Source organism: Anabrus simplex, chromosome 1, assembly GCF_040414725.1.
Source record: "Anabrus simplex isolate iqAnaSimp1 chromosome 1, ASM4041472v1, whole genome shotgun sequence".
Taxonomy (NCBI): Eukaryota; Metazoa; Arthropoda; class Insecta; order Orthoptera; family Tettigoniidae; genus Anabrus; species Anabrus simplex.
The window spans coordinates 989,785,594-989,807,592 of record NC_090265.1 but is presented as its reverse complement, the minus strand read 5'-3'; positions in this window follow the sequence as shown (position 1 = coordinate 989,807,592).

Below are 21,999 nucleotides of genomic sequence, written 5' to 3'. Positions count from 1 at the left end.
AGTACAAGCAAAGGAAATTATTACAATGTAAAAATGTAGTTAAAATTTTGTACGCATTATTTAAAGCCACAGTCTACTAAATATTCAGATATTAATTTTTAAAGGATATTTATGAGTCAATTATTAATTCTATTTGGTAATCAAAACTTGAGTCAGTTGAGAGACTACCTTCATTTAAAGAATATTTATCATGATGCTTAGATGATATCAAAATTAGGCCTAGAAAATCGTCGACGATATAGACGCGTGTTTCTCTGTAATATAGTGTACAAATTTGCTTCATGGATGGCATGATCTTCGACCACGTGCACTAAGTTGGACATTTAATTCTTTTGCAAAGTAATGCAGTTGGTATTATGTTTACAGATGTCAAAATGATTATTTATGGATAAATTATTACGATAGATCAATTATCCAAGCATAGGAAGGAGTTCTTCCATTTTTTAATATTGCGCAGCCGCAATATAAGGCTAATTTGTATTACTTATTCATTTGCAGAATATTCCAGATATGCCATCGTCCCGACTCGTTGGCTGAATGGTCAGCGTACTGGCCTTCGGTTCAGAGGGTCCCGGGTTCGATTCCCGGCCGGGTCGGGGATTTTAACCTTCATTGGTTAATTCCAGTGGCTCGGGGGCTGGGTGTTTGTGCTGTCCCCAACATCCCTGCAACTCTCACACCACACATAACACTATCCTTCACCACAATAACACGCAGTTACCTACAAAAGGCAGATGCCGCCCACCCTCATCGGAGGGTCTGCCTTACAAGGGATGCACTCGGCTAGAAATAGCCACACGAAATTATTATTAGCAAAAACCCAGCAATGTGAATTCATAAAACGTAAATTTATTTTTTAAAATAGTAAATTCGTGAGACATTCAGGAAACGTTTAGCAAGAGACGATTTTTGTTAAATCTTGAGTTTATTTGTGCATATCTTAAAATAAATCTCAAGCCTGTTTGTAATTGTTTTCTTTTGTATTGTCGTCAACCCTTATCCTTGAAATGCCTATAAAATTTGGACAGCTAGCAAACGAACGTTCCACCTTGGGATCTCTCGTATGCTCGCTGAGTTGAACCGGGTTTGTGGGGGGCACTACCATGATGGGATATCATTACAAATCTTCGGACAGCCGGGCTGAGTGGCTCAGACGGTTGAGGCGCTGGCCTTCTGACCCAAACTTGGCAGGTTCGATCCTCACTCAGTCTGGTGATATTTGAATGTGCTCAAATATGTCAGCCTCGTGTCGGTAGATTTACTAGTACGTAAAAGAACTCCTGCGGGACAAAATTCCGGCACCTCGGGGTCTCCGGAAACCGTAAAGGTAGTTAGTGGGACGTAAAGCAAGTAGCATTATTAATCTTCGGACAGACTCACAGCTGGACGGAGAGCGTGATGGACTGAACACTTACGTTTCCTCTGTAGTCTTGTCGTATGCCATTTCAGACCAATGTTGTCATATATTATTTTATATTTATTTTTATATCTCATACACAAAGAGGATTAGTAGGCCTATAATTACAGTTATAACTCTACAATATGGTATAAAAAGGAGTGAACATGTGCTTCTAAAGCAAAATGTATTCTCTTAACTGTTCAGAAACTATCTTCTCTCTGTGATCCAGGCTTTCGGGCGAGGTTTTCCATGCAATCCTATTTACGTTCGAAGAGGTTGTGAAATCAAGCATTTCCCAGACATGCTTCATCTTGATTATTTCTTTCATGTGTGAAAAACGTCATCATGATCCCGAACGAGAACACCAGGCACTTTGTTGTTAAGTAGTATCAAATAAAACTAAGGCTCTTATTATTGCGATCTTATAATCCTGGTTAGTACTTGAATCCTTGCATCCTTGAGCAGATAACCCATTGTGCCGTTCACTTAGGATTTTCTATTACCTCACATAGAGCTAAGAGATATAAAAGCAGCGAGTGATCTTGAATAACGATACGTTGTAACAATAGGACCCAAGTTAAGAATGAATGCAGCGCATTACGGTTTGCTTATGAACCGCCAAGCTACGAGATGTGAATGAGTAAAATAATAGGGGGTGACCAAAGTGTGCAGCTGTTGAGCTAGACTTGTTCCAATGCTACTAAATGGATAGTGACGTTACTGTGCAGGGAGATCGTGTTGCTGTCGAAGAGATAGTGACTCACTGAGATGAGAAGTGGTAGTCATAATTTAGCAACTCATACATTGACTAAAATAAATAAACTGAACTGTTTAGTAATGTGGTATATAGTCCGAGGTCAGTGCATCCACCTGTCACCCGGCGGCCCCGGACGGATCAGGGGTTTTTAATTGTAAATGATTAATATCCCTGGCCTGGGGGCTGGATGCTTGTGTCGCCCTTAACGTTCCTTTGCTCACATTCAACACTTTACACCAGGCATCGTCAATCGAGAGCGAAATGCCTTCGGAGCCAGTTTGCTCCTCGCTCTCGAGGAACGAGAGCAGCGTAGCGAGCAAGTAGGGGAAGAAGTAGGGGAAGTGCATGACGTAGTATGTACTGACGGCCAGTGGTGCAAGGTATGCAGCCCGCCTGACCCGTGCTCTCTTGTCACGTGACAAACACCCGTCCCTAGCGGAGCAAGTAACACCGGCTCCCGAGAGCAACTACGTGATGACGTCTGCTTTATACTTACGCAACTAAAAATACACGCAGGTTCATAACATATGGTGCGAGTAGGGGCAAAAGATCTTTCTAGGTCGACGCCCCGAACAAATAGCAAATAGCACGGATCAGTGGCTGAGTGGGCAGCGTCTTGGACTTCGGTCTTCAGTGCTCAGCTGATTCGAAATTTTTAATCCTAAACGGTCAATTACCTTAATTCTGGGACTTTTTTCGTACAGTCGCCAATATTCCTGTAAGTTACACATAACGTATAATCCTCCACATTAACAGGCAGTTTCCCTTACACATACTGCTCGAGGCTAACAGTAACGACAGAAAGAAAAGCTGGGTTCGCAGGAGTCACCTGGCTCATTTTGGGTTTTTATCGGATGCCCTTCCGGATACGTGACTTTTCAGGCAAACTATTCAACCCGAGATCTACCGGGAATCAAAACTTGGCCGTCCGGGTGGAAAGCGAGTAGTTAAGTCAGTACGCTAATCATGCTTCAAGGCTAGCAGGAGGGACGTGAAATTACAAAATCATTATTATTATTATCTCTTAGTTCTCGTGATTTTTATTTGTGTACAGAAACAAACGTAAGTTACATGTGTCATCTAATTATTGCCAACCTGGCTGAGTGACTCATACGGTTGAAGCGCTGGCCTTCTGATCCCAACTTGGCAGATTCGATCCTGGCTCAGTTTGGTGGTATTTTAAGGTGCTCAAATACGTCAGCCCCATGTCGGTAGATATAATGGCACGTAAAAGAACTTCTGTGGGATTAAATTCCGGCACCTCGGCGTCTTCAAAAACGCTAACAATTATTATATTAATTATTGTTCTCCTCCGTAGTGTAAGGGTTAGCGCTATTAGTGTCATCTTCGGAGGCCCTAGTTCAATTCATGGTACTGTCAGAGATTTAAAATTGGCAATGGGACCAAGGGAATTCACCGCCTATGATTCACTGCCTACGATTAATATCCCTAGACCCGGTTGGGGATCGAAGAAGATGGGGCCCCGAGTATGAAAGACAGACATTGACCACTCCACCATAGAGCCAGGCTATTAAATAATGTGTATACCATAGATTATTCTTGTATTAACTTCAATGATACACCCATCATGGAGTGTTGATATACCTGACTAAAATGTCCAAGTAAAAAGGGAATTAGCCTGGAGATGACGATTATTAGTATAACGAGTTCAAAAGACGATTGCACACGGCCATGCCAGGACTACTGCTTGTTTGTATCCAATGCTCTGTCATCCAGATCTTTCGCCGGATACAATAGCGTGCTAAATCTATGACTGCTCAATTTGTCAGTCCTTGGTGATACTCTGGTTCCTTTCTTTCTAAGGTTCCGTGGATTTATATTTATTCTATTGTTCGTTTGACTTCTGCTCCGAATTATCTCTGTTTCTCTTGCATTTGTGGCACTCAGAGTTATTCTATATTTTTTTGACAGTCGGCTTTACGTCGCACCAACACAGATTTATCTTATGGTGACGATGGGATTGGAAGGACTAGGAGTGGGAAGGAAGCGACCGGGGCCTTAATTAAGGTACAGACACAGCATTTGCCTGATGTGTAAGTGGGAAACCAAACAAACCCTCTTGAGGGCTGCCGACAGTAGGGATCGAACCCATTATCTCCCAAATGCAAGCTGATAGCTACGTGTCTTTAAAATTCGTCTTATCGTATCGGAAGCGCGAGACTCCTGTGATGAATTGTATTTGATCAACTGATGCACCCGTTGCTCATCCCACTGTCCCTTACAAACTGCACCTTCCCATTGAAGATCAATCATATTTCGAATAAGTAACGTAAGCATGTCGGTCAAGAAACGTAGCAGAAACACAATAATGTAGACGAGAAAGTCTCTCTCCTATTCTAATCATGTAGCAAGTCCCTTGACGATCTGTCCCCTAGAATCTCCAGTCTGGGAATGCTGAATTGCTTGGTGCAGGTTCTCTTCAATTAGGTGCTTTGAGCTGATTCAGCCATCTCAATAGAGCACGTCATCTGGGCCTTCAATGATCGTTTTCTCCAGTACCATACGTCTTTTGACAATATGACCAAAATAGATGATCTTCTATTGTTTGGCAATGTCGGTAAACTTATTTTGATGCTGAGTTGCTTCAAGATCTACTTGCTGGTTCGATATGCTCTCAAAGGTATGCGCACTATGTATCTGTTGCACCACATTTCCAGAGAGCCAAATTTACGGCAGTCTCTCATCCTTAAAATCAGGTTTCTGCTGCGTAGATGGCAAAGGTAAGGATGGGTGTCCGTACAAGTTTAAGTTTCGTCCGAACCAGTGTGGATTTGTGAAAGGATGTGGAAGGATTGATTCCATTCATGCAGTTAGGTTATGAAAAACACTAGGAAAGAACAAAAGCCACTCCACATGGCCTTTCTCGATGTGGAAATGCCCTTTGACCGCGTTACTTATCAACTGATTTGGCATAAATTTAGATCACACGGCGACCATGAGGAGTAGGTGCGTTGGAAAAATTTGCTCCGTCAAAGCTCTACCAGTACCGTCTGATGCCCAGCTGGAATTTCCAGCTATTTCCAGCTGCCACTGTGTGCGGGTCAGCTCGTTATTCTGTTCGGCAGACTACCTACGGTAGTTGTGTTTACGGAAAGTACAAGTGTTCGCGTCTGTGGACGTAAAACTTTCTAGGTGTCAAAGGTGGAAACTCTAAACTCTCTCTTTGTGCAGGATAGGAAGTGATATAATATTTTGAGTCGTCAACAGCTGATAGACTTGTGTATTAAAACTTGAACAGTTTGAGTAATTAACATCCTTGAGAACAGGACTAAACACTCCGAGCGAATAACCATAAATTATTATTATCAACTTGCATAAACTGGGTGGACTCGCCAAATAATTGTTTATCGTCCTGTTATTGTACATATTCAGGGAAATGATAGTTCACTTACAAACGAGACCATTTGACTCATGTCAGTCTTTCGCATCGACCTGTATCATGGTAATTTCTGAAGACTGTGTGGTTTATTTGTTGGACAGTGCTAATTTCTTTCCTTCGAACTATGCTGATCACGTTATAATCATGCCTTCTAGGTTCATACGACTGTACTTTAGTGAAAGAATTTATTGCTGTGAGCTTGCATCCGGGAGATAGTAGGTTCAAATCCCACTATCGGCAGCCCTGAAAATGGTTTTCCGTGGTATCCCATTTTCACACCATGCAAATGCTGGGGCTGTACCTTAATTAAGGCCACGGCCGCTTCCTTCCAACTCCCAGGCCTTTCCTATCCCACCGTCGCCATAAGACCTATCTGTGTCGGCGCGACGTAAAGCCCCTAGCAAAAAAAAAAAGAATTTATTTTGTAAAATATGTGCTTTAATGAGAAAATTTATATTGATGAGACTCTGCCTTAGTGACAGAATAGACTCGAGGCTTTTGAACTACGATTGCTAAGTAGGCTTGGTGCACTAGAACAGTGCATCGAACGACAATCATTTCAGTTATATTGAACTGTGTTAACCTTCTTCTCTCATTACGAACTGTGATATTCTATTAACTTGAGTTACGTCGACAAATGCATCGAACGACAATCATTTCATTTATGTTGAACTGTGTTAATATTCTTCTTTCGTTATGAACTGTGGAACTTGTAAATTCTACGAACTGTGTTGAATAGTAATATTCAATGAAGGTACTAATTCCCAAAATTTGCAATACAGTAAAGAAGTGTCCTACCAGATATCATTGATTTTCTGTGTGATGCCTATACACTTCCTTATTCCCTTCATGGGACCGGGGTGGAATTAAATGCTAAATCAATAATTCCACATTGCACGTAATCGATCATCAGATATCAGACTCTCGGGTTCGATCCCGATCCTCATCGGACCTTCAAGAACTGTCAACCGCCGTGGAATAATGTGGTACCATGGTGCTGAGAGGAGATCCATGGTGAGGGGGAAGGAGTCCAGTAACGCGGGATTTCGCCGACGCCGACGCCGAGAGACAGCGTCACTTCCAAACACTGTTTGGACTTTCTCAAATCCATCCTTCACATGTGTAAAGGTGATATATTTCTTGTCTAACATGAATAAACAAGGACTTAAATTTCGAAAGAACTTATTCAAATACCCTCCTCTCTGTGGTACCTACATACACGCCCAGGCGTCAATCCATGCTCTACGATAAAGTTTCTGATACAGTATGTTGATTCCTCAGCCCCAAGGCTGGTTGGAATCCTAACAACTCCAGAGATAGTGTAGGTACCACTGAAGAGGTGTACCAGGGAAATGAGGAGTGAGATAATTTATCGTTGCTTTCCTCATTTAGTCAACATTTGCTGTTGCATACCATTCTGCCAGACCTACTGAAATGTATAGCCTACACTAACCAACCCTGCAAGCAAAACTTCCGCACAACTCATCACAGGTACTGGCTGTCATGGGAATGGTGTTAGTAGTAGTAGTAGGCTCATACCTCAGTCACTTTCATATTGTCAAAGCCAAGGATGAGAGAGTCAGATAAATGAGAACAAATTTGATCTATCAAATACCGGGAGAAACAACACCTCTGAAAATCGCAACTCACCGGAGAAGAATGTGGGCGTATAATAAGAAGATGAAGGATTTTGAGGCATCCGCCTACTTGCTTAATTTAATAAGAAAGTGTGTGTGGTAAAATTGGTGGACAGGTCAGAGGTGAATATAAAAAAAAAGAAAACTGAAGAGGATAGATAGTGCAGTTATTCCGCAGAAATGAGCAAGATGACTCGAAATAATGTGACGTGAACTATTACAATAAGCCATTCCATTGACTGATGAGCAAAGCAACACTGTGGGAGAGTTCTGAATATTTAGTTACTCCAGGATAGGAGTCGAGAAAATGTTATCTGCGGAAAGGGGTGTTATAGAGATACGTGGTTCATCCAAAGAGTATTCAAGGATAAACAAGACGAACTGCCCATAATTTTAAAAACATATGCATATTTCTCGGAATAAAATTCAATTCTATCAATATATTCTACCCACCACTCCACGAGTAATTGAAAAGAGAAGTTTATCACAACACGCAACCGAGAACCCTGATACTGTATGTTGAGTTTGTATTTGAACGGCATGTTGTGCTGAATTCCAAGTAGCAGGACAATGCAGACAGTTCCAATAGTCTGTTTCCTCCCGTCACATTGCCTGTTGAAAGGCGTGCTGCTCAGAATTGCATTAATCCGAGAACTATTCAGGAGAAACTTGTGGGTCATTTACAGCATTTACGCTAATCGTCAGCATGAATATGAGTAATGTCTATGTTAACTGAGTTGGGAATGAGAAGAGTTAGATGTAAGTCAGTGAAAAGGCGAAATTTGAAGACGAGGTGATCTCAGTTTATCATGATAAATGACTTTCCGTGGTTTCTATAGTTCAACTCTAGCAAAATATTGGGATAATAACTCTCTCCAAGCCAAGACCGTCTTCTTCTGAGTACTACCCAATTCGCAACAGATACATTTGTGAGAGCTGAGGTGGTCAGAAATATTTCATAACACTCGATGGACAGCTGTGAATATGAAGTCCCAGATTCTTAAAAAATAAAAACAAGTAAACAGTATCACGAGTGAAATATTTTGAGAGGTACAAAACGAATGAGTATAGAAATCGATCATCAGATGACTGGCTAAAGAAAAAATCATATACAAATTTTCGTTCAAATCGGCTTTATGGTAAAAGTGTATTCACAAAACTTCGGGTAAACGTGCGTTCTTCCTTTGTTATAGTACCGAGAACGTGCAGTTTACAGAAATATATTCTTCTCCCCCATCTCCTACATTGGTAAACAATTGCTGGGTGGAAAATAGTAAGGCGCTAGATATAATTCGTTTTAGAAAGCTATTTTATTGCTTCAAAGTGGTCGTTGAATCTTTGCCAATAAGCTGTATGAAGGGATAAACGTTTATGATGTTCTACTCCGCAAATAAGGAAGTTTATCGACAACGAAATTCGTGCTCCATTTAAACTCTTTACAGTGAGAAAAGAGAAATGGCAGCTACTAACATAAAACCAAGAATAACCTAGAAAGGAGCCAAATACAGTGCCTGTCTAACTGCAAATTTCTTCCGGCTAACATTAGACTTCCATTTTAAATGCCGGATATAGAGAGATTTTCTCAACGTTCCTGGTGTGATAGCAGGAGGAGGATGAAACGAGTTATGACAAGAACATGGAATAGCCTAAATGTCAAACACATTACTAAGGATCTGTTTTCTATTTGTGAAAAATTTCGATTGATTTGAGAGCAGTAACACCAGGAAAGAAATTGTTGCATCATCTAGGAAACAAGCTGTAATATTATAGTGATTCAAAAGAGAATTGTACAAACCAAATAAGTCGGTGTTGAACATTAAGGACTTCGTTTAATGCCAAGCGACATTCAGTAGTAACCTGTTCACAGAAGTAGTGTAACTGAACTGAGTGTTATTTCACAGCTTTTTCTTAACTATTTAATTTTATTAATGCTTTCGCAATCTGTTTGTTGTTTATAATTTGAATCATAGCAATACCCATGATCTCACTTTAGGTTTATCTTTAAAAATCAGCGTAAAATGAATCAAAGAATATCTGAGGAAAGTAAGACATTTATATCTTTACTCATTAAACTGAACTCATGTTTACCTAATGCTTTTATTGAACTACCATTTCAACAGTTCAACATTTCAACTATTTCAGTCCTTAAAGACGGTCCTTCCTTGAAGCCAATAAACAATGTAACACTTTAGAAACATAATATAGAAGACTGCCTACTTCATAAGTCATCAACTCGTTGCTCTAGAGACCAAGCACTATAGTAGGCCTACATCCTCTGCTCGCGGCGGCTGGCTCCAAGGGACCATGGAGCAGCAAAGAGACTTCATGCATGGGTACATGCAATAAACGCATTCAAATTAATTTACTATTATTATTATTATTATTATTATTATTATTATTATTATTATTATTATTATTATTATTATTATTACAGTTTCGATGTTGAATCCCTAGCCTTTGCTGATGATATTGCAATTTCTTCCAATTCTTTGAACACAGCCATGGGACAGGTTTATAAGCTTAAAACATAAACAGCGAAGGCAGGCCTACAGATCTCATTTGAGAAAACATTTTTTTAAAACTAATATTAAGCTAGCACCCAGAGAGCTCACAGTGGGACAAGACAAAATTATACGAGTAGAGAAGTTCAAGTATCTGGGAGAACTGATAACACCAAGCTTGTCGGAGAAAGAAGCCTTTATATTACGGATGAACAAAATAGAAAATGCGTACCATTTAACCAAGGGCATCTACGACAAAAGGTCCAAAACTTTCAAATAAAAGCTGAGGCATTACTGCAGTGTCATCCGCCCATAGGTCTTATACGCTTCAGAAAATTTTGCAATAACCTGATCGAGAAACTGTAGGTCAAAGAAAGGAAGATTTTGAGAAAGATCTTAGGTCCCTTCACAATGAGGAGTACAGAAAACGAATTAATGACGAACTATACACCCACATAGAGAAGATTACCGATACCATCCGGAAAAGAAGAATAGTCTTTTATGGGTATGTGATACGAATGCACGCAACAGGACTGACCAACCGCAACCTTCTATTCTTTCAGCAGAAGAAAACAAAAAAAGGGGCTTGGTTCATTGAGGTAGGTAGAGACCTTGAAGAATTGGTAATCACACATAATGACATCCAGGAAAGTGTTCCACTTAAGGAGGAACTTCAAACGTTTCAGGGTTTCGGAGAAAAGCCAAAATTAAAAACTCGAAAAGTGTGGACGCAGGAGAGGAAAGAACGACACCGAAAACGCATACGGAAGTCTTGGGCAGACATCAAAGTTAGATTACCTAATTGCAATGACGTGGTCTAAAGTTGGCCGATACGGGACGAATGAATGAATAATAATATTTGGGTTATACGGAGCGATTGGAATATAAAGTATAACACACGGCAAGAATATTCTCACATGAAGGAAAAATGTAGCATTATACAATATTTCCGTAATAAATCTATCGTTTCAATTACAAATCATTTCTTTGGGATACTAGAAAAGAAAAATCATCTCCGTACAGGTCATGAAGGCCCTTGGAGGGGTGGAAGGTAAAGGCTTCCATTATCCGCAACCTCGGCACTTGATGGGGTAGAGTGGTTAGCTATACGCCCGGCCGCCTTTGCCCGCAGGAATTAACCTGGTACTCACTTTTGGTGTAGACTGAGTGAACCTCAGGGCCATGTGCACCTCCGGAAGTGGAAATCTCGTTTCATAAATTTTACGACATCCTGACCAACCGCATCCTTACATTCTTTCAGCAGAAGAAAACAAAAATATAACGAAGCAGTATTGTAGTGTAGCAGTAGCCTACATTAATTACCTTATTGTCGTGTGATCTTTGTGAACTATCCTAGACAATAGCCTATTTCTTTCCTTTCATTTTTATTTTGCACAGAATGAGTTAATTTTTTTCTTTTATTTTCATTATTCCGTAAAGAATGGCTAAGGAGTGCAAATGTAGGAACTGCGGGTGTAGTCAGGCATTAAAGGGTAAGAGGGAGGAGTTGGAGAGTTTCTGGGAGATAATTATTCTCTCAGAGGACACGAAGGAAAGTAGGCCTCCTTCAAACAATGTACAAGATAAAGTACGTGTAAAAGAGAGTTGGGAAGGAAACGGGGAATTGTAGAAGACAAGTGGTCTAATGTTTTAAGGGGACGGAGATTACAGGCTAATGGCTCTTTTCAGGATCAGAATGTAGGACAGGTATCTGTGAGAAATCGGTACGAGTCACTGCAGGTAGAACAACCAAGGGAAGATGGGGAAGATGGAACTGCTGCTGAGAAGTGTGGAAGTAGGAGGAATGGAAAAGTTAGGAAAGGGAAATGTGGAGTAGTGGATAGGAAAAGGCAGGTGGAACAGGGTCATGGGAGGGAGAAAAGGGAGTATGAAGTAGTTTCTGCAGCTGTCAGGAAATATAAGTCTGACCAAGAGGGCAGGGGGATCAAATGATGTGGGAAGGGTTGAGACTCTTGTCATGGGGGATTCCATTGTTAGACATGTGGAGAAAGTGTGTGGAGGAAAGGGAACCAGGATAGAGTGTTATCTAGGAATTAGGTTGAGGCAGATGTTGAGGAAAGTAGAAGAGAAGGAGGAGGAAAAGGAGAAGGTGGCAGTGTTACACGCTGGTACTAACAACGTAATAGTTGGGGATGTGTGGGATCTGGTAAATGCAGCAGGGGTGAAGTTTAAGGAAGCGGAGATTGTTATCAATGGAATACTGTGTAGGAGGGATACTGACTGGAAGGTGATTGGGGATTTAAATGAGACTACGTAGTAGGTATGTGGGGAAACTAGGAGTGAGATTTCTAGATCCTAATGGGTGGTGAGGAGATAGGGAGCTACGCTCAGATGGCCTTCACTGTATGTATAAGTTAAAAAATATTTTTAAAAGGGTTAGAGGGAGGTACATTCAGGGAAACGGGGTGTAGAAATACATTTGAGCTTCGAAATCCCATCCATGGAGCTTCTGGTTTAACTTTAGATGGTAGGGGTGATATTTATGTACGTGCATTATTCGTAGTACGGAAGCTTGGCTGCTCTGTAATTACCCATGTATTCGTGTGTGGCTTATTACGAGCTGTGTCTAGAACTGCCTCCTCACCATCACCAGACGTTACGGTCTTCTCTCGGACGTATGGTATAGTCTGAAGTACCTCAGTTGTTTATGAATATCTTTCAACATATTGAAGAATTTTTACAGTTTGATGTCGCCTCTCTGGATACATTTTCTGATACGGACTTAGTCTCCGCTACGAATTGTCTCTTACTTCACCGTAGATAAAGAGCATGGCAACGTTTTGTTCCATGGAATACACGGTGAATGACTGAAGTGACTTCATTTCAACTACCTAGTAGAGGTCTGCAAACGACCCAATTCCTTCGCTCACGCTCGCTCGAACCTCATACAGGTGACCTTGGGCGGGTTGGCTAGCAGCGTGTAGTATGAGGTAAGTCGGCTGATGCGCTTACGGACTGTAACAAAGAAGTTGTGATCTTTGGAACATCACAGCATGTACTAAATTATCAAACCGTGTAATTAATTGATTAGATGTACACTGACTGACAGAGCAAATGCAACACCAAGAAGGAGTGGTTCGAAAGGGATGAAAGTTGGGGAAAAAACAGAGACGGCACGGACGAATAATTGATGTTTATTTCAAACCGATATGCAGGTTACACAATGCGCACGGCATCGACTCAGTAGGATGTAGGAGCACCGCGAGCGGCGATGCACGCAGAAACACGTCGAGGTACAGAGTCAATAAGAGTGCGGATGGTGTCCTGAGGGATGGTTCTCCATTCTCTGTCAACCATTTGCCACAGTTGGTCGTCCGTACGAGGCTGGGGCAGAGTTTGCAAACGGCGTCCAATGAGATCCCGCACGTGTTCGATTGGTGAGAGATCCGGAGAGTACGCTGGCCACGGAAGCATCTGTACACCTCGTAGAGCCTGTTGGGAGATGCGAGCAGTGTGTGGGCGGGCATTATCCTGCTGAAACAGAGCATTGGGCAGCCCCTGAAGGTACGGGAGTGCCACCGGCCGCAGCACATGCTGCACGTAGCGGTGGGCATTTAACGTGCCTTGAATACGCACTAGAGGTGACGTGGAATCATACGCAATAGCGCCCCAAACTATGATGCCGCGTTGTCTAGCGGTAGGGCGCTCCACAGTTACTGCCGGATTTGACCTTTCTCCACGCCGACGCCACACTCGTCCGCGGTGACTATCACTGACAGAACAGAAGCGTGACTCATCGGAGAACACGACGTTCCGCCATTCCCTCATCCAAGTCGCTCTAGCCCGGCACCATGCCAGGCGTGCACGTCTATGCTGTGGAGTCAATGGTAGTCTTCTGAGCGGACGCCGGGAGTGCAGGCCTCCTTCAACCAATCGACGGAAAATTGTTCTGGTCGATATTGTCTTGCACATGCTGAAGAATGGCGGTTGACGTGGCGTGCGGGGCTGCCACCGCTTGGCGGCGGATGCGCCGATCCTCGCGTGCTGACGTCACTCGGGCTGCGCCTGGACCCCTCGCACGTGCCACATGTCCCTGCGCCAACCATCTTCGCCACAGGCGCTGCACCGTAGACACATCCCTATGGGTATCGGCTGCGATTTGACGAAGCGACCAACCTGCCCTTCTCAGCCCGATCACCATACCCCTCGTAAAGTCGTCTGTCTGCTGGAAATGCCTCCGTTGACGGCGGCCTGGCATTCTTAGCTATACACGTGTCCTGTGGCACACGACAACACGTTCTACAATGACTGTCGGCTGAGAAATCACGGTACGAAGTGGGCCATTCGCCAACGCCGTGTCCCATTTATCGTTCGCTACGTGCGCAGCACAGCGGCGCATTTCACATCATGAGCATACCTCAGTGACGTCAGTCTACCCTGCAATTGGCATAACGTTCTGACCACTCCTTCTTGGTGTTGCATTTGCTCTGTCAGTCAGTGTATATATTTAATCACTGGTAGGTCATTTTAAAATTATTATGTATATATAGGTTTTTAATCATCCATTTCACATCATCATTTCATTTCTTTGTATCGCGGCTATAGCGTATTCTGAACGAACGACTTATTGATTAAAGTATTACAACATTATTCGTATTAATAGCTTGCAGTAAATTTTCCAATAGCCTAGGTCCGGTGACCGGAGTCACCAGGCTAATTTCAGCCCATTACCAGGAAATGTACGTCAACAAGTTTACGAGAGACCTTACCCTCTCCATATTCTGAAGAGACAGTTAAAGCCTTGTTAACACCTACTTTTCGAAGTTCGCTACCTGACGCTTTGTTTCCGTGGGAAAGTTCAACCTATGTGAATGGACGTAATGAAGCTTCGTGATGGATTCACATCAATGGATAGGAGAAGGGGTAGTACATCCGATCTTACTGGACCATGTGATATGATTGTTGGAGGGAGACTTTGGAACCTATATACATCGACGACAAGAGCTGGGGAGACACTTGGAGGACTCTTGCTTACAACTTGCTTGGAAGGAGGGATTCTTCAATTCTAATCTATCATCAGAGGGGGGCTGTACGTCTTGACATCGGAGAAGATCTTAACTTATTTCACTTCGCATCTGAGTAGTGTACTACTCAAAATTTACTCTCGTTGAGACTGTTATCTCAATGGAGAGAGTTAAAGTCAACAGGAGACCGGTTTTGACTGGTATAGGCAGGAGAGATTTTATTATGTATTTAGTTACGCTCCATTTCTCTAATACGGAAGAATACAAGCGTATTCTCTCCATGAACGTAACCCATGGTGGTTTTGCTACTACAATTAGGACTCATTACGACTTTATGTAAGGAGTACCGTAGGAATGTTAAAGTCAGGAAAGTCGTGGTACAGCTAGTGTACTATGCACAAAGCAGAAGTAGGACTGGAATCCACAACAAGAGATGACGCCGCCTGTACGAGAGGTCCATCAAACATCAGCTGCCGCATAGATTGTATTCAGATAACAGAGTCTACAAATGGTGAGCTAATGGCATAAATTACTGCAAGTCTCCGCGTAACAGTTCATTTTCTTAGAGTTTCATTCAATTTTTCTTTTGCTTCCGTAAGTTCAGATTTCGTTAATACGCCGTTATGTCACGCTTTTCATCATAATAAATAGTTGTTTTAATTTGCATTTTCGGAAATTCTTATTAACGATCCTTAACTTCCAAGTTAGTGTACTTAATGGTTAGTGTTCCATCACCCCACCCCTGGGAGTTTTTAGAGTCGCATTACGTATTATTATTATTATCATTATTATTATCATTATTAATTATCAACTATCGTTTTCAAGCCATAAGCTTGAAGGCTGGCGCCCATGGAATATTGTTTATGGAGAAACAATGAGATTTTATTTATTTATATTAAAATTAAGGTGACCTGCCACGTCACAATTTTGTCACACATTAGTGGGCAAGAGTGGGTACGTCACAAAGTTACGACGAACAAACTTAAATGGAGCGAGGAAAGGAGGAAAATGGTTGACTTTGCAATGTTGGACACCATGCAAGTATTTTAACGACGTATGCATTGAACTAAAGTAATTACAAAGTTATAAAAACATTGTGAGATCAACTTGTCGTTCGTTAGTAGGCACGGAACATTAACTTGTACTGCCATTCACATCGTTACAAACATTCACCAATATTGTGTTGTCTGTTTTAGTACAGAATGAATGAAGGGAGTGTTATTCAACTATATCTTGACAAAACGAGCTCTTTATCTCACTAATAAACCTACCAGTTGAACTGAAATGTCTTTCACTTGCCGCTTTGAAGGCTGGAATAGATAATATTTTCTTCGCTAGCAGAGCAAGTCTTGGATATTCTATGCTGTTATTTCTCCACTATGCAAAGAGATCGTCATCAGGAAGACGATCTTTTAATAAATACATTCTTGTAGTAAGAATATTGGCAACGTTTATTCGTCCATAGCCTGTAACATAGATCTATGAACCTGTTTCCGAAACAACCGTAAAGGGACGGAGATCTGTTGCACATATTTTGACGCACTTCTGTGTAATGTTTCATTTGATATCATTTGGCATTTTACTTGATGGACGCACCACTGTATTCGGTCGCACTTTACACAAATGTGCTTTCGTATGTGAGGTATTAGATGCAAACGTCAATAACTAAGCACAACATTTATATGGAACATATCCCGCATGTTGACCATTCGCAGTTGTTACTAGTAAGAAGTCGATCTTCATCCTTTCTTAATTTCGTAATCCATATTGCTTCCTCTCATGCTTTACTTTCACCCTGTCTTTGGACTCCCGTTCCGCGTTCGCAACAAATGTCGTAGTGGCAGTGAATACGAATCAGTCGGACCGAATCTGGTGGGTTCGCTCACTAGCTGAGTAGAACTTACCTACACAACCACCTTCGTTCGACCAACCGCAAACAGGGAATGCAGACCTCCACTGTCTAACAGTGCAGTGTGTGTAGGCACAAAAACGATAATACTGTACAGGAGTGCTGTTTTAATAGTCGCGTGTGGCACACACTGGCCTGTGTTTAGGCGAGCTATCAATTGATTAATTGGTCGGCTACCGTTTGACCACATGCGCTACGCCACAGTTGTGAGTGAGACTTGTATTAAGAATGCCTTAGAGTACTTTCCCCTGAAGTTCACGGTTTCGTACTCTCTCCGTGTCACTATATCGTTGTTTTTAGCGTTCATTTCACATTTTGCTATGATTGGTCACTTGGCACGGTATCTCAATATTGCACACTGACCTGTGTTAAAAGGTGTCATATTTTTTCGGACGGTTTATAGTGGCATGAAGGGAACGATAATAGTATTCAGAATAGTTTGTAGGACGTGCTTACAGTAGACTAGTACCGTATACGGGAGGTAGCAGAGAAATACTGACCTAAAGACGACCTCACACGTTTGTTGGGTTGCAGAATAAACTATTGGTAGGGGCAACAGATTCACCTGGAATGTTACATTAACATGCGGCATTATCTACATTCACCCAATGCCTAAATCATGTTGGAGGCTATGGAAATAAGAAAAACACTAATAAGAATGATTTAAGGTAATGATAACGTCTTAGAGATATAGACGCGAAACAACTAGTTACAGATAGAGGATTATGGCGGCGAGTAGTTAATTTACAGAGGCTTGCATACTGCATGCTGAAAGGCATAAAGGTCTATAATGAAGATGTATGTATGTATGTATGTATGTATGTATGTATGTATGTATGTATGTATGTATGTATGTATGTAGGCCTATGTATGTATGTATGTATGTATGTATGTATGTATGTATGTATGTATTTGTGATGTCTTAAGGGACTAAATTTACGAGATTACGAATCTCATGTAGGATGATCATTTATTAAATACGAAGCGATATGATTTAAAAAAAACTTAATATAACATACGATATTGCAGAGGTCAGCAATTGGGTTTCATGGAGGTATATTTTTCAAATAAATAAATAAATAAATAAATAAATAAATAAATAAATAAATAAATAAATAAATAAATAAATAAATAAATAAATAAATAAATAAATAAATAAATAACTATTTTTTGCTATTTGTTTTTGTGTCACACCGACACCGACACCGCACGGCCAACTTGCCCAATAATAAATAAATAAATAAATAAATAAATAAATAAATAAATAAATAAATAAATAAATAAATATAAAATGGTACTCTAGCTGTAGAGTTATTACACGAATTCTCTTTATATAATGTTCTCAAATTGAATAGTAAGAAAGAAAGTTATTCAGTTTAATTCTAAAGGAATGCATCGCACAAATTCGTCAAAACACATTTTTCAAAAATGTTATTACGCAAAATTACTAAGTTCAGTATAAAATAATTAACAGAAATATTAACAATTATTAATAATCCATTCATTGAGAGTGAAAAGTGTTAATAATGTGATCCAATATTTTTTTTCTGAAATTTGAATCTAAGCTAGTGCAAGCTATTTTCATCAAGTCTTTTAAGTGTCCATTTTTGGTTTTCACAAGTGCATGTTGAACCGAAACACGTACACAGCTTCATTTCCAACTCCTGAAAAATAAGGTATACGGTAATAAAATACATTTAGCATTATTAGCGTATGGTAACGTACACAAAATAATATACACGAACAGTAAGCACAAATATACATAATTACAAAATATACGCATTATAACAGCGAAAAAATCTTGCAAGCAAACGGGTTCAAAGAGTTACATCTAAATTCTCTAGTCATCGTATGGCCTCAGTGGAAGCCATCATAAAATCCTGGATGGATCCAACGAATGCACTTCTAACGCATTCGGTGACAATATGGTCGATAGTCTGCTTAACTGCACCACAGTCCCATGCTGGGCAAGATCTCGTACCCCAATTAGACATCATTAATCCACATTGACCGTGGTTAGTACGGACTCTGTTGAGGGCTACCCATGTGTCTTTCGGGGCAAAACAAAGCCATCTGGAAGATTCTTATAATTGAAAAATGTCTGCCAATGAGTAGGAGCTACGCTGTTCCACTCTTGTTTCCAATCAGTTTTTGGATTGAAATCCCTCCTAACAAGTTCCTATGCTGTTTGAATAGGAGGAGATCTTGATTTAAGGAGGCTGATCCTGACGTTAATATCTTCATGGGTGGGGAGGTCAGGATTGGTCAATATCTTGTTTTATTCTCTAACCAAGTTATTCAATCTTCTAATTCTAGGAGGTACTATGTGGCTGAGCACTGGCAACCAGAGAAGAGGAGTAAATTTTACTGTGCCACTTATGACATGCATTGTTTCATTCAGGACCGTGTCCACCTTCTTAGCATGAGAGCTGTTGATTCAAACTGAAGAACAGTACTCAGCTGTGGAAAGCATCAGCGCCATAGCTGAAGTATGCAAAGTAGATGCAGGAGCTCCCCATGTGGAGCCAGCAAGTTTGTGGATGATGTTGCGTGTCCTTAATTTGGCTGCTAGGTTGGTTAGATGTTTCCTGTACGATATTGTTCGGTCGAGAGTAACTCCAAGGTATTTGGGGTTGGCATTGTGAGGGAGAAGACTTCCATTAAGTGACACTTTCAAGGTGATATTCGCTTACCAGTTATTTAAATGGAAGAAGCAGATTTTCGTTTTACTAGGGCTTGGTTTCAAGCACTACGTTTTGCAGTACATGCACAAAACATACAAGTCTGCATTTAAAGTTCTCTCTATCACATCAGCACCCACATGATGAGTAATTATTGCCAGATCGTCGGCATAAGCAAATTGACGAGAGCTCGTGACAGGTATGTCTGCAATATACAGGTTAAACAGTAATGGAGAGAGAACAGATCCTTGAGGTAGACCATTTTAAGTACCTTTATTTTGCTGTGATTTGTATGCATGACTGCGTGGCTGTGAGCTTGCATCCGGGAGATAGTAGGTTCGAATCCCACTATCGGCAGCCCTGAAAATGGTTTTCCGTGGTTTCCCATTTTCACCAGGCAAATGCTGGGGCTGTACCTTAATTAAGGCCACGGCCGCTTCCTTCCAACTCCTAGGCCTTTCCTATCCCATCGTTGCCATAAGACCTATCTGTGTCGGCGCGACGTAAAGCCCCTAGGAAAAAAAAATGTATGCATGACTACCCGGATAATTCTATTTGAGAACATATTGTTAATCAGACGCGACATTTGACTACCTCTTGTCAGCTTAAAGAAATTATACACAATACCTTCTCTCCACACTGTATTGTAGGCAGCTGTTAAATCAATAAACACTGCTCCACTCTTTAATTGGTTTTCAAAACCTGTTACAATGTGTTGTCACAATATTTAGTATTCATTAATTACTACTCCAATTTAACAAAATATTGGAGTGAAAAAAGCAAGAATTTACTAAAATTTCGGTTTTTAATTTATTATTTCACCATTCCAGATGAGGGAGCTCGCGGTCTTCCAATGCTTGACTGAGGCTATATTGAACATCCTTGTCCTGTATATGGCTTTCAGAACTTATTTAATCCCCGGTTAATATTTTCTTGTATTTGATCAATTCCACTTCTGGAGGACTACATTTTATTACCTTATCATCGTGTCTGTACTGTATCTCTCATCTATGAATTGTGAGAGCCTGCTGTGATGCTTGTTGCACAAAAAGTAAATATAAGGAATAACTATGTGGCATTGTTCCAACCTTTGTCCGAAGTAGGATGTCCCTAATGCGGTAAACAATGCTAGTGGTGTAAAATGTGTTAAGAAATCGATGAGCAACGTCTCGTATAATGTGGCCAGGAACGTGTAGTAATTCATAAGAACTGTACATCAGAACTAATCGCGTGACCCATGCAACACATGCTGGGCCTTGGACTTGCTAAGACTACTGCTACCAGAACATATGCACTGCAGGTATTGAAGTGTCACGTAGCCATCGTGAACAGTATTGCCGGACTTTTACATCATGTTCTTTTAATTTCAGCTATTGAAAAATACTAGTATCTAACTGGAGAAAATTATAATAGCCGTAATCTAGGACTCATCGGCATTCCACCAACCAGACACAGTGAGGACATCTGCCCTTTCGCTCTGCTATTCCGCAGCTGAATACGCATGCCCGGTGTGGTACAAATCTTGCCATGCCAAAGCAGTTGATGTAGCACTCAACAAAACTTGCCGCTTTATTACCGGATGTTTGAGACCTACACCTTTGGAAAAAGTGCATTGCCTTGCAGGGATAGCACTTCCTGATATCCGCCGTGAAGTGGCAGACAAGAAATAAAAGAGAAAGACGTTGACATCTGAAGCCCACCCTTTGTTTGGATATGAGCCTCCACGCCAGCGCCTCAAGTCTAGGAAAAGCTTCTTGAGAGTAATCGAAACACTTGCAAGAATTAAGAATGGCGCGCCAGGAGCCAACATTCGAGTATCAGTCAATGGATGACCCCTAAAGAGGAACTCCCTCCTGGCCATGTTACAGACTGGGTGAACTGGAGAGCACTGAATAGACTGCGCTCCGGTGTTACGCGGTGCAGGGTCAACCAGAAGAAATGGGGTTTCGAAGTGGATAGTACCTTGTGTGTATGTGGAGAAGAGCAGAACACAGCCCATTTGATGCAATGTAGTTCATGCCCATTCAGTTGCACAACAGAAGACCTGGTTAAAGCGAAGCCAAATGCACTTGATATCACAAGGTTTTGGGCTCACATAGTTTAATGTGGCTCTTAGCTTTATGTTTATATTCTTTCGTCATATTTAATTTAAAACTTACACATGCTTCTGACACGATATAAATAAAATAGGCATTCTCCAACATCCCCTCTACTTGTGATGTCCCTCCGTATATCATAACTCCTATCAATGTCTTCTTTAAATGTCTTCATTTCATATTTTATTACCGACCATGTGTGCATTTAGAATTCAGGATAGGCTACTTGTAAGTTAAATGACGTTTTAAAAGAAGACTGCAGATGCTGAGAACTTGCTGGTTTCCGCGAAGTATTTGCAGTGCAACAAACCTACAGTATGAATTACCAAGCTAGTTGGCGGATCTCGTGGGTTTCTCATTTTCACATTCTAGAGCTATACCTTATTCAAGATCATGACTGATAATTCGCAGCTTGAGCTAGTCGATGAAAACCTATATCAACTAGTGAACGCTGAACAAGTACAGTAGTGGATGTACAAACGATCACTAGTTCTACACTTGCAATACGTACGGAGAGATTACAGAAGAAATGAGACACTTCACAGTAATTTGTTGTTTAGTTAGATGAGATGTTTGATATCCTCCTGGCCATGGTTAGAATGCTTGTCAGAATGAAAAGCCATGTCCATGTGGT